Raw genomic sequence first — 13,404 nt, 5'->3', positions numbered from 1 at the left:
TTTGCGTTAACGTGTTATTGTCGCGATAACTTTGACAGCCCGATTGTAAATATATTTTGTTAATCTATTTGGGGAGTGTTTACGTGTCCTTTACTTTCGGGGAGGGGCCCGTTGTAGATACAGTAGGACAGCTGGAAAGGCAGTGCAGGTGTCAGAGAGGGATGTGTCAGCTTGAGTGTTCCTTCAGCCACCGGAGTCTTTTGCACCAATAAACCTGTTTTGTTGTTCAGCTGCCTGTTCTCCATGGGTGTTAATTGTGGGATTCCTTTTTGTCATATGACAAAAGTAGTTTTGCAGTTAATGAAATTACTTTATAAGTTCTGTGTGTTTATTTTATGAAACAATAAGCCACGAGAGGCCGGGATTTACAGTGATTTCACAACAGCTAAGGGGCGTTGTTAGGCATTTAAAAATATATATATATTTCAGACACAATTCTTCACAGCTTGGATGCGTCTCTGTGTTTTTCTTTAATCTACTCTCAGGAATGTAACGAGGGTAACTGGTTTTGTCTGGTGTCCTAACAAGAAGCCTGACTTTTTCTGGTTTTTGATTATTTATTTTTTGATTTTCATAATACTCTGGCTATATTTTGGTTTTGAGACAGTAAGGCAAATACCTGTACCGCCGATTCTGAATGAAAGTGTTGTTTCTGCATTTTCATAGAACATTAAAAAAACACCAGTTGTATTCATGTTTCTTCTTGCTGTACAACTTTCCCCTGGGGGAGGGCCCTCCCTCTTTCTCCACAGATAAATACTTGCAGCCTACCTATTCCCATGTATGAATGACTCAGACATGGCACTGCACCACTATACTCTTGACTTCAAGCTCTCTACAGCAGGTAAGATGAGTGCATGTCCTTATCACTAGCTATTTAATATGTATATTTTTTATTACAAATAACAGATATGCCAAGGATTAAGAGGATGAAAATGTATAAAAAAAAGTTCTGACAATTATAGAATTTACATATATCATGAGTCTATAGGGCTTTGGGGTTTCTAGAGTGCTGAATAGTTAAAGATAAATATTATTAATTAATAATCTGTTTAAATAAGGGTTTTCTGTAATAAAATGTACTTTAAAAGTTACTTTCACTACGGTGAAATTTTGCTAAGATAACAAAAAGATTCATAATATAATACAGTTTCTGTTCTGAACTGCAGACATCATAAAAACAGCTCACCTCAAATATTACAAAAAATACATTGGGCAATTGTTCTCCAAAAAACCCCCCCGCAATAACAGAAAGATCGCTCCAAAAATAAGTGTAATGTTGTTTCACCATCAAGTCCACAGAAAGAGCAATTAATATCAATGTCATTTCTTAAAGGGACTGTTTGTAACTTTTTAAGTGTATAAATGTACCGGGTCGAGACACATGCGCGCTCGCATATGCGCGCTCGCGTGGGGCCGGCGTCCCCGTTCCTCTGCCTGCTTGTCTTCACTCAGACAGCGCGCGCGTTCTCGCGTACTCGCTCCACCTCTAATAATAATAATAATAGATTAAACTTATATAGCGCTTTTTAAAGATCTCAAAGACGCTTAAAACCTCTAGACGTGAACGCACGCTCACTCCACACCTCAGAAGAGTTAGTTTAGCTCTGAGAATATCTAGTGAATGTACAGTAGACGTTTGTGCAGAAATAAATGCTGCAGCTCCTCCAGACCAACAGAGGTTTTCCGTGTTTTGTGAAGTGACGGGACTCTGCAGAGAGAAACGTTGTTGTCTCGTTAGCGACCGGGTGCCGGTGTCTCCCTGTTCACTCTGGCTGCGGCATGAAAAAGGCATGAATCCAAAGTTAAGGCAGGTGACAGGCCAAGTGGATGGAATGGTTAGTGAAGTGTACATAAGATGATCTGACAGTGAGGGAGCATTACTATGAATGGCCATTAACTTGTAGTAGAGCATTTTTACATTGTCACGTTGCTACTTTTATATAAAGAGTGTGAGTACTTCTTTCATCACTGATGCAGATAATGTATAATGGGGGGGAATTATCATTAGTTATTGTTATTTGTGTATATTGGGTTTTTTTCATTGTTCCACCCTCAATCTTTTCCCAGTTGATTCTGCTTCGACAGTTCATGATCTACTGTCCATATTTCATGAGCAGGAAATGACAGAGACTGTCCATGAAACAAATGGGCATGGATACCTTGGTACTTTTGTAGGCAAGAATGGCCGGTAAGAACAACATTTTTGCTTGTCACATAATTTTTTTGACAATCAAAAGTTTTGCATTTTCTTTGGTCTGTGGTACAGTTGCAGGAATATCCAGAAACATCTCAGAGTCATGTAGTTTATTGCATAATATTAGTTTCCTATTTTGCATAAATAAGCACATTATATTTTATTAATGCCACATGGAACCCAGTTTTAATGTAAATATTTGAGAAATTAGGTGTTTTTAGTTAGTTTACCCTATCACCCTTTACCCTGCTTTGTTTCCATCTCTTTATCTTTACCACTTCATTTTTCAGGCTTGCAGTTTTGCGTGTGCACTCCCATGGGTTGGTCACCATTGATCTGCAGTGTTATGAAGAGGACAACACTGAACAAGTAGACAATGTAGGTGATTAAAAAATAAATACACAATAATTTATCCATTGCCTAAAAGCCAAAACACACGGGAAGTCCCACAATGCAGCATACCATGTGATGTTACTAAATTTTAAGCTTGTCAGGGTATGTAATTAACTTCTCTTTATCACTCATAAAATGTAGTTTTACAGTAAAACTTGATTGCTATACAGAAAAGCAGGCTGTACTGTAAACCAGGAAACGCTTTATATCAAGAAAGGTCCTTGTAATAAGCCTTAGTTAAAGTGGCAGTTGGCAGTATTTTTTTGGCATCATTGGGCAAAAATTCCATAATAACCTTTCAGCATGTTGCAATTCAAGTGTTCTGAGAGATAACTAGACTTCTGCACCTCATCATGGCTCCTTTTTTCAGGCTTTAGAAAATCTAGCCTGTGACGGGAGACTTTGACCAATCACAGGTCATTTCATTGAGAGAGTGTTCCTATTGGCTGTGCTCCGGTCATGTGACCTGTACTTGGTGTTGTACTTGGTGTTCCTTCACCAGATTTAACAATGGTGACAAACTTTCTAATTTTACAGCTAAACTGTGGACTACAAGATGATTCTGAAAACATTTGAGACGAGAAATAGGCATTAACGTAACATAATATTCATTCATATTTGATCAGCGCGTCCCAGTTTGACCATTTGGTCGGAGTTTGCGAGTGATTGACAGCCGGCTCTCATAGGCAGCTGGACAGCGGACCTCAGATCAGTTCTGACTGGTGGTTTTCCTCCGGTATGTGAAATCTCACAGATGCCGTTAGGAGCACCGGAGTATTAAGAGGCACAAGATTTTTTTCAGGTTACCTGTTTCATGTACTACTGTCACGATATAGCGATCGTTTTATAGAAATAACTTTATTTAATCATATTTGCTCCCATCTCGCCTACTTCAGCTTTAATAGGTATTAAGGCCCTTATAAGTCCTTATAATGCTATCGTCACACTACGAGCAACAAAAGCAACAAAACGGCCAAGCATTTTTTTAGACGTAACGGTATAGGGTGATACAAAAACATATGATTAGTTGACGTTTCACCGTGTCATTAGAGCACTGAAAAAAGTTGGGACCAGCTCAAGTGTTGGGTGTCTGTTTGTAGCTTCATGGCACCGACTTCCATTGAATATGACTTTCCTGTTGCTGTGTCACTCGTAGTGTGAACGCAGCATAAGATACTAATTAGCATTATTATGTGTTAATAAGACTATATAAGTGTTAAAGGGACTATTTGTAACTTTGTATGCGCATAAATGTAGCGGGTCGTCACACATGCGCGTTCGCATATGCGCGTTCGCGTGTAGCTGCTGTACCCTCCTCCTCTGCCTGCTCTCCTTCACTCAGACAGCTCAGCTCGCTCCACCTCTAGACGTGAACGCGCGCTCACTCCACACTGCAAAAGAGTTAGTTTAGCTCTGAGAATATCTAGTGAATGCACAGGGGACGTTTGTGCAGAAATAACTGCTGCAGCTCCTCCAGACCAACAGAGGCTTTCCGTGTCTTGTGAAGTGACCGAGCTGTGCAGAGAGTTTACGTTGTCTTCTCGTTACCGACCGGGTGCCGGTGTCTCCTCTGCTCTCCAGCTGCGGGCGGAGAGAGCAGGGAGACATGCTGCAGAGCTCCGCTGCCTCAGCCTGCACTTAGGCAGGAAAAGCCAACACTAGGATCAGATCTAAATCATGTTCATGTAGAGACCTTCGTCTGGTCAGCTAACATTACTGCCAAGCAGCTGAAATATAGAGTGATATTGTGGTTTTAGCTGACGTGTGTCGCCTCACTGTTTTGAGCGATGCTCGTTCAGGTATATTGAGAGCGAGCAAGCGCGAGCCCGACGCTGACTTTCGTTGATTTCACGGCCACAGGTGTCGCTGTTAAGAAGCATTTCTGAAAGTTACAAATAGTCCCTTTAATAATAGCATCATAAACACGTTTATTGTTAGATTATTTATAAGACATTTATAGACTGCTTAAGAATGTAAATAAAAGCTTTATGAGGTTTTTATAATTGTTTATAATAGCAATACAAACACATTTATTGAGTTTAACTAGCTTACCTTTTATGTCATTGTTAAAAACTTTATAAAGCTGTTTTGTTGCTTTATTTAGATTAATACATACTTTATTATGCATTTATTAGCAGTAAACTATGCACTTATTAACAGTTAACTATGCTTCTCGCAGCTCCTCCCTCTGGAATGAGACCTACATGTTGTCAAGGTTGATAAAATGTGAATAAAGAATTACACATAAATACAATGTTTTAGAGGTGAAACACAAAAACACACTTTAAGACAACTCTTTAGAATTTTATTTTTTGCTGTCCATCATTTCCACGTAAATGTCAGCCACATGCGGCCAAAAGGAGAAGGTTAGATTGAAAAAAAAAGGGACAATCATTAGTACAATTACATTATCTTTCAACATTGAGGTCAATTGTATACTGTAAAAGACAAAATATGTTACAAATATGTTACAATTGCACTATTTTTTGTTGATGTGATTAGTGATGTTTTATATGTTTTCAGAATTTGAAAAATATAGTTAACTGTTAATAAGTGCATAATAAAGGATTTATTAACCTTAATAAGGCATTGTTCTTGCTTTAGGTCCAGTAGCTGCAAAAATCTTAATAAAGTACACATTAATCTTAATAAAGCAACAAACATAGCTTAGTAAAGGTTTAACAATGACAAAATAGGTAAGTTGGTTAAACTCAATAAATTATTTTGTGAGGGTATTGTAAACAATAATAACAAAGTCAAAGCTTTTATTAACGTTCTAAAGCAGTCCATAAACTTTTAACAAGTTTCTTATAAGTGCTTATTCTTGTGTTACAATCTAACAATAACATTTTTTATGATGCTATTATTAACACACATATATATATTTATTATTACATAATAATGTTAATAAGCATCTTATAAGGATTTATAAAGGCCTTTTACCTATTAACTAACACATAGTACGTTAATATAAAGCGTAACTGTAAACCAACTTGTACAGTATTTCCTGGAACTATAAAGATCTGTGCCAAATAATAGTGTATGATGATAATAAGAACAGCATAGAACTTTCCCCTCTTACAGTAAATAGATTTGGGATATGTGACAGACACCAGAGGACCAGTGCCAACGTTATTGCTTGTACATGCCGTCTACTTGCCTCGGGTGCACAAACATGCACTTTCCCATAGACAGCATATTTGGTAGTCCTCCAGAAATACAACTGCTACAAATGCTGTGGAGCATCAGTAGGTAACATGTAGTGCACATTGAAACAATACGGCTGCTGTATTGTTCACTATCTATATGTTTTGGCATTAAGAGTGCTGCCCATGTAGCACTATAAAGTATCCCACTAGTTGACTAGTTGATTAGTGCACTTAAGCTTTTATGGTGTTTGTGACACAGTCTGTTTCTCCACAGCTTTTAAATGCACTGGAAACGAAGCTGGAAACGAAGCTAAAAATGATCTTAAATGGCAATATTACAAGGATTAAAAGGTAAGTTTCTGGAGGCTCATGGCTTTGCTCATGTTGTAGAAAGGCAATTGCCGTATTTCATGCAGCTTGCTTGCTGAAGTAATATTGATTAATTGTATTGTTCACCATTCACCCCAAGGCTCCCAGCCCTCGTACGTGGAGCAGAAGTTGACCGATACTGGTCCACAAGTGATGGAAGAATGATTGAGTACGACTTTGACTAGTTGGTGTACGAAGAAGATTCTGCATTCCAAAACATAAAGATATTCCACTCTCAGCAGTATGGAAATGTCATAATACTCAAAGATGACTTAAGTGAGTGTATATAACACAACAATACATGGCATGTTTGTCACTTTTAGACATAAGATACAGTCAGTTTGGCTCCATCAATTGATGGTTAACAAATAATGTATTTTTTAAGTACACTATTTGTGTGTACTTAACGTGTGTTAACTGGGGACCCCTCCTGGAGCCAGACCTAGAATGGAGCTCGCCGTCGAGCGTCTGGTGGCCGGGCACAGCCCGAAAAAACAACATGAAGCCGCCATCCTGTGGGCCCACCTGCCGCAGGGATAGGCATGGGGGTTGGGTGCAATGTGAGCCAGGCGGCAGGCAAAGGCAGGGATCTAGGCATGCCGAACCCCGGCATCGCAGACTGTCTCTAGGTTATGGAACATCAGCTCTCAAGTGGGGAAGAAACCGGAGCTGGTGCGGGAGGTGGAACGGTGTCAACTAGATGGGCTAATCTCCACACATAGCTCTGGTTCTGGAACCAAACTCCTGAAGAGGGGCGGGACCCTTGCCTTTTCCACTGTTTCACAGAATAAGAGGTGCCGGGTGGGTGTGGGGATACTTATGAACCCCTGGCTGAGCGCCGCTGTGTTGGAATTCTCCCCGTAGATTGAGAGGGTCACCTCTATGCGGACTGTGAGTCGCTGAGAGGAAGACTCTGACTGTTGTTTGTGCGTGTGCACCAAACAGCAGCTAGGAGTACCAAAACCTTCTTCGAGTCTATAGGTGGCGTCCTGTAAAGGGTGCCGATTGGGAACTCTATAGTTTTGCGGGGGGACTTAAACGCTCACGTGGGGCGACGATGGAGAAACCTGGGGAGGGGTGACTGGGAGGAACGGCCTGCCTGATCTGAACCCGAGTGGTGCTTTGTTGTTGGACTTCTGTGATAGCCATGGATTGGCCATAACAAACACCATGTTCGAGCACAGGGCAGTTCATAAGTGTACTTGGTACCAGAACACCCTAGGCCAACGATCGATGATCGACTTTGTGGTCGTATCATCAGATCTGCGGCCTTATGTCTTGGACCACTAGGGTGAAGAGAGGAGCAGAGCTGTCAACTGATCACCACCTGGTGGTGAGTTGATCAGATGGCGGGAAGAGGCTGCCAGACAGACCAGGAAAACACAAATGTGTAGTGAGGGTGAACCGGGGAACATCTGGATGAGGCCAACTGTCCCATGAAGACTTCAACTCCCCCCTCACAGAAGAATTTTTCACGCATTCTGGGGGAGGCTGGGGACATGGAATCCGAGTGGGCCATGTTCAAAGCCTCCACTGTGGCTGCTAGGAGTTGTGGTCGGAAGGTCGTCAGTGCCTGTTATGGCGGCAACCTAAGAACAAGCGCGGTGAAGGATGCCGTCAAGCTGAAGAACGAAGCCTTTTGGCCTTGGATGGCCTGAAAACCTGGTGTGGGAGGAGTTCAGGGAGACCATGGAGAAGGACTGTCGGTTGGCCTCAAAGAAGTTCTGGAAAAACTCAGAAACAACTCAGAAAGGAAAGCAGGGCTTAACTCAGGCTGTGTTCAGCAGGGGAGGAGAACTGTGGACCAGACTGGGGATATTGTCAAGCGGTGGAAAGAGCAATTTGAGACACTCCTGAACCCGACCGACACGTACTCCGTTAGAGAGGGCAGAGTATGAAGACTCTGGGGAAGGCTTGTCCGTATCCTTGGCAGAGGTCGCTGAGGTAGTCAAAAAGTTTCTCGGCGGGCAAGGCACCAGGGGTGGATGAGATTCACTCTGAGATGCTGAAGGCTCTGGACAATGTTCGACTTGGCTTATCCGTCTCTTCAGTGTTGCGTGGAGGTCGGGGACAGTGCCTGTGGAATGGCAGACCATTTTTAAAAAGGGGGACCGGAGAGTGTGCTACAATTATCGGGGTATCACACTGATCAGCCTCCCTGGGAAAGTTTATTCTAGGGTGCTGGAGAGGAGGCTCTGACCACTTGTCAAACCTTAGATCCAGGAAGAACAATGTGGACTCCATCCTGGCCGTGGAACAGCTCTTTACCCTCACAGGGCTGTTGGATGCGGCATATGAGTTTGCCTATCCAGACAACATGTGTTTTGTGGACTTGGAAAAGGCTTACGACCGTGTCTCCCTGGGAGTCCTGTGGGGGGTACTGCGGGAATATGGGGCACTGGGGTCGCTGTTATGAGTGAGAGCTGTGTCTGTATACTTGACACAAAGTCAAACATGTTTCCAGAGGGTTTTGGCCTCCGCCAGGGTCGTCTCTTGTCGCTGATCCTATTTGTGATTTTACTGACAGGATCTTAAGGCGCAGCTGGGAGGAGGAGAGTGTTTGTTTTGGGGGACCTCAGAATTGCATCTCTGCACTGTGGTGTGGTTCTGTTAGCTACATCAGATCGTGGACCTTCAGCACACACTGGGTCGGTTTACAGCCGAGTATAAAGCGGTCCGGGCTGAGAGTCAGTACCTCCAAGTCCGAGGCCATGGTTCTCTTTCAGAAAACGGTGGATTGCGCCCTCCAGGTTGGGAGTGAGTCTTTACCGCAAGCAAGGGAGTTGTTAAGAATATCAGAGTCTTGTTCATGAGTGAGGGAAAAATGGAGCTGGAGATTGACAGGTGGTTTGGTGCAGCATGAACCAGTGTACCAGACCATTGTGGTGAAGAGGGAGTTGAGCCGGAAGGCAAAGCTCTCGATTTACCAGTCCATTTACCTTCCAACCCTCACCTATGGTCATGAGCTTTGGGTAGTGACCGAAAGAATTGATATCACGAATACAAGCTGCCGAAATGAGTTTCCTTTGTAGGGTGGCTGCCTTAGAGATAGAGTGAGGAGCTCAGATATCCGGAGGGAGCTCGGAGTAGAGCCGCTGCTCCTTTGCGTCGAAAGGGACCAGTTGAGGTGGTTCGGGCATCTGATCAGGATGCCTCCTGGACACCTCCCTTTGGAGATTTTCTTGGGCTCTTCCAACTGGTAAGAGGCCCCGGGGTAGACCCGGAACACAATGGAGAGATTATATATCTTGGTCTGGTCGGGAAATGCCTCGAGGTCCCTCAGGAAGAGCTGGGGAGAGGGACGTCTGGGAATTCCCTGCTAAGCCTGCTGACCCCACAACCTGGCACCACATAAGCTGAAGAAAATCAACATAGAAGTGTAATATACTAGATTAAACTTGTAACAGTTAATTTGATGGTGATACTGTGTTAGTTGGTATTACTTAAAAGAACTGATGAAATATTTTAGTGTGTAAATAATTACTTACCTTGCAGACTTGTCAGAGAGGGATTTGGCCTTCGCCCAAGCCATCATGGGTAGCGGAAGAGAGAATTTTGCTGGGAAAGAGGTGCTGATATTAGGAGGAGGTGATGGAGGGCTCCTTTCTGAGCTGGTCAAAGAAAGGCCAAAGATGGTCACCTTGTTGGATATATCCTTGATGTGTTTCTGTAGTTTTCTCTCACAGCATTTACTAATACGTATAATTGTATGTCTGCACCTGATTGATCATTCCTTTACAAAGTGTGTACATTGACCCAAGGGTGATAGAGCTGTCCAAAAAGTACATGAGAGGAGTTTGTGGCAATATCCTTGACAACTTGAGGGGAGACTGTTACCAAGTGAGTGCTGAATGAATATTAATATTCTACTGCTGTAAAATCTTTGCCTCTTCACTGAGGCCTAACATTGGTCCACCTGAATAACCGGTATCTGTTAAAGGTGCCCGCTGGAGTTGTCTTGTAAACAAACGGGGTCTAACAAATGTGTTGAGTGCATTTCCTTCTTTATAACAAATTTTTACAAAACAGATTCAGTATTTTAAATCCAGCATTGTTTACATCCATGTTTTACTAGCTTGCAGTCTTCTGCTTGCTGGCGCATTGCAGCAGACTTTGGCCTGTTACCACCACCTGTTTATCAGGGTTTTGTTTTTTTTGGTCTCTTTATTGGAACATCGTGAACAGACAGACATTCAGCAGGTCATAAGAACCTGTTTATCAGTGTGACACCATTGTAAAACTGTATCACATCATATATGTATGTGCATTCTCATGTGCATTCTCATCTGCACTGTGCACAGATAAACAGAATAGGGGACCCACTCGAAAACAGCTCCATAGTATAGTATTTGTTAAGTATTTAATACTCTTATCAACATGGGAGTGGGCAAATATGCTTGCTTCATGCAAATGTATGAATATATGTATTACTTGAAATCAATTAACAACACAAAACAATGACAAATATTGTCCAAAAACCATCACAGGTACTGCATTTAGCAGCAAAATATGCTCAAATCACTAATCATCAAGCCCAACAGGCAACATCTGTGGGTCAGTGTGCTGACTTGACTATGGCTTGCCCAAAACTGCATGTGATTCGTATAAAGTGGGGCATATCTGTAAGGTAGAAAAATAGAACCCATTTTTATTCACATATCTTGAGATCAGTTTTTCCTTGCCAAAATTTAGTTTGGAGCGTTATTTAGCCTCCTTTGCAAAAAGTTGTATAATTGTATGACATTGGTACCAATGGATTCCAGATACTGGGATACTGGACCAGTATCTTTACTATTATTATTGTGTTAACTTTGACAACCCTAATAAAAATCTCTATTGCTCTTACTTTTATCACTTTGTCGTAAACTATTTTGTCCTGATCAAGATCCCTGTGGGAATGATGACTCAGAGTTGAGCCCAAAGATAGCTAAATAACCCATTAATCTTGCTTCATGGTACAAGGCCTCAGGTGGAGGGCCAAACTCCTAAACAAACTGTGTTTCTGGTTGCTCAAAAGAAGTGACAGATTTTTAGATGTTTTTAGATATTACTTAAAGGGACTGTTTGTAACTTTTTAAGCGTATAAATGTACCGCATCGGGACACATGTGCGCTCGCATATGCGCGCTTGCGTGTGGCTGGAACCTCTGCTCCTCTGCCTGCTTGCCACTTCACTCAGACAGCGGGCGCGTTTTCGCTTCTGCTCGCTCCACCTCTAGACGTGAACGCGCGCTCACTCCCACACTGCAGAAGAATTAGTTAAGCTCTGAGAATATCTAGTGAATGTTACAGTGGACGTTTTGACTCCTCCAGACCAACAGAGGTTTCCCGTGTCTTGTGAAGTGATGGGGCTCCACAGCGGGAAACGTTTTCGCCTCTGGCCGGGTGCCAGTGTTTTCACTGTTCCCCTCCTTCTGCGGTTGGAGCGGTAGTGTTACTCGCTGCGGAGCCCCGCTGCCTAAGCCGGGGCTGAAGCGGCGGGGCTAAGGCAGGAAAAGCCAAACACTAGGATCAGCAGTGATTCATGGAGAGACCTTCGTCTGGTCGGTGAAATATAGAGTGATATTGTGATTTTAGCTGACGTGTGTTGCCTCACTGTTTTGAGCAATGCTCGTTCATATCTATTTAGAGCGAGGCAAGAAGCGCGAGCCCGACGCTGACTTTCGTGGACTTCACGGCCACAGGTGTCGCTGTTAACAAGCATTTCTGAAAGATACAAATAGTCCCTTTAAAGAGCAAGTTATGTATTAGGCATATTTTCCAAATGAATGAAACTTGAGAGAAAAGTTTGGTGGATTCTTCTCATCTCCTGCATTACAGATACTAGTTGGGGACTGTATCCCTGTGCTGAAGAAATATGTCCAGGAAGGAAAGACGTTTGATTATGTAATTAATGAACTGACTGAAATCCCATCATCCAGGGAAGAAAAAGGTTTCTATATTATTTTTTACATTGTGTATTTTTGTATACATATATAGAGATGTAATTGTTCAACTTGTGTCTGAACCTGTCTAACTGCTTGTCGTAGAATCTAAATGGGAGTTCCTGCGTCTGACCTTAGATCTGTCATTGAAAGTCCTGCGTCCCTCAGGGAAATATTTAACAACGGTGAGTTTTGTCACTTTTAGTAACTGCTAAGTATGTTATGTCATTACATCAGGGATGCTCCAATCAGTCCCTTACCTATTTTTACTGAAAACTTCTGCATCCCTTAGATCAATCTTTAAAATCCCAGTGAAACTGCTTTTTCAGAGTATCTTGATTCCTTTATTTGATGTATTTCCTGTTGAAACAGGATATCTGGGCAGGGAGTATTGCAAGGTGGGATCGCGGCACAGTTAACCCAGGTTCGATATCAGTCAGGGAGAGAAGGCAGTGTCACTTCATAGGAAGGATGAAAGTGTTCTTAGATCTAAGCTTTATGGTCCATATCTCAAAAATACAATTTAGTTTCAAATTGTAAAACAGGAACATTTTATGGAATGGGAAATCTGCTAACAAGGGGGGAAAGTTATATTTAATTTATTGGGCTAAGCATTGGAACACACCACTTCCACTCGTAATCAGGGTTGGACATTAGCACCAGCCAAATGCTGGTAAAATGTGCAAGTGGTTGCTAGATTTGCTTCACTTACCAGCCAAAACAACAATAATCTATTGAGTGACTGGTAGATTTTGGAATCCACCAGCCACAGTGGCAGGTGGACGAAAAAGTTATTGTTGAAAACAATCATTAGCTGCAGTATGTGTGTCATGTAAAAAATATTTTCTGCTACTGGTCATCAGACTGACGGAGTCAACAGGACACGGGAACTGCGTCTGTACGAGGAAGAGCTGGGAAAGCTCTCGGTGTCCCGTGGGGTTCTCCAAAGAGGGGGGCGTGTGTGCCCTCCTACATGGAGCTGTATCCTTTTATCCAGTTCTAGGTTTTTGGTATGCAAGTATTGTAACATAGTTCAAAAAACAAACCACATTGATTTAATTAATTTATAAAAATGTGTTTCTCATATCCCATTAACTATTTTGGTGTGCATAAATTCACAAACAACTTTACAAATGTTTTATATTTATAATATTTTACTGTCTTCCTGTCTCCATTAGTCCCCTTATTTCCCATAACCGATAGAAATGAGAGCAAGTTGTGATAAACAAGAATTATCCTTTGAGATCAATTGTTCATACATTGCTAAATGGACACAAAGAAATATTGCAAACTTTGCATGCTGTTATATTTTGTTTTGTGCAAGCCTTAATTCTATTGTCAGTTGGACTTTCTACTCAATTTGGAAGAAGTGA

The 13,404-nt window shown here is 42.1% G+C and overlaps 1 pseudogene; it reads left to right on the top strand.

The window, feature by feature from the left end:
* Positions 1 to 798: 798 nt before the first annotated feature.
* Positions 799 to 13,404, top strand: LOC119475895 (annotated as a pseudogene).

Source organism: Sebastes umbrosus, chromosome 17, assembly GCF_015220745.1.
Source record: "Sebastes umbrosus isolate fSebUmb1 chromosome 17, fSebUmb1.pri, whole genome shotgun sequence".
Lineage (NCBI taxonomy): Eukaryota > Metazoa > Chordata > Actinopteri > Perciformes > Sebastidae > Sebastes > Sebastes umbrosus.
Note: the sequence above shows the minus strand (reverse complement) of the source record. Positions and strands in the feature narration are given on the sequence as shown.